Raw genomic sequence first — 1,076 nt, forward strand, 5'->3', positions numbered from 1 at the left:
ACCTCCGCCTAGGAGATCAGCGGTCTCCATGATGACACTTTGCCAAGGGCAAAGAGAACCTTGGCTTAACATTATCCCGACCTCAAGGATCCTGTACGTCTGCTTCCTTATTTCAACTGCCTTAAGATATATGCTTACTCCAAGTTTATGGCCCCCCGATATGCATCTGATAGGTCTCATGACTGAGGTTTTATTCAACGGTAATAAGTGGCATTTCCCTAGCAACAGGCTGACCATGGGTGTGAGATGCCCCATCAGTGTGCAGGAGGCAGGAGCAAGTGACAGCTGCTGGTCTGGGGCTGGGCCTGGAGCTGGGAACCAGAAGAGTTCAGTCGAGCTGGGCTTTTCTTCTGTGACCTCTCTCTCTCTCTTTCTGGGGACCAAGTTCCTGCAAGTGATGCTAATAGGAGCCTACCCTTGGCTCTTTTCCATTTCAGAGGGCACAGAGGTCAAGGAGCACACTGGGGGACAGGGGCATGTGTTTATTTAGCAAGCAAGGAGGGGTTCCAGGAGCAGGGTAGTCTGGGAGCAGCTGGTGGGCTGTGCAGTGATGAGTGTGTCCTGGTTGTCAGTGGTGTCCAGGCTGGTGGGGATTGCTGAGCAGGTGCCCTGAGTAGACGTTGTTGTGAGGAGGATGGGGTGGAGAGAGTCAGAGGGCACCTGAGAAAGAGTCAGGCGAGCAAAGAGGGCAGGGGGGACAAAGGCAGACCTGGGACCCCCTCCCAGCTGCACTCTGGCTCCCATCAGCCCCTTCTCCAGCCATACTTACCTCACGTTTGCTCACATATCCGTGCACTCATCTGTGGGGGACAGAGTGGTCAGTGTGGGAAGGGGTGTGTGTGAGGAATCCCTGACCTCCAGAGCCCCTGCACTGTCTTTGGACTGCCCTGGGCCCCAGGCAGGCCCATTCACTGACGCTCTGGGGGTTCCCATCAGGCATGGTGCAGCAGAGGGATGGATAGTGGCCAGGGGACTAGGGGAGAGGCCTGAGGACAAGCAGATCTGAGTGACACCCATAGTCCAAAGGAGGCAGGGGAGGCCCAGCCATGCTCTTGCTTGGGCACTAAGCCTCATTC

The sequence above is a fragment of the Suricata suricatta genome, chromosome 13 (assembly GCF_006229205.1).
Source record: "Suricata suricatta isolate VVHF042 chromosome 13, meerkat_22Aug2017_6uvM2_HiC, whole genome shotgun sequence".
NCBI lineage: Eukaryota > Metazoa > Chordata > Mammalia > Carnivora > Herpestidae > Suricata > Suricata suricatta.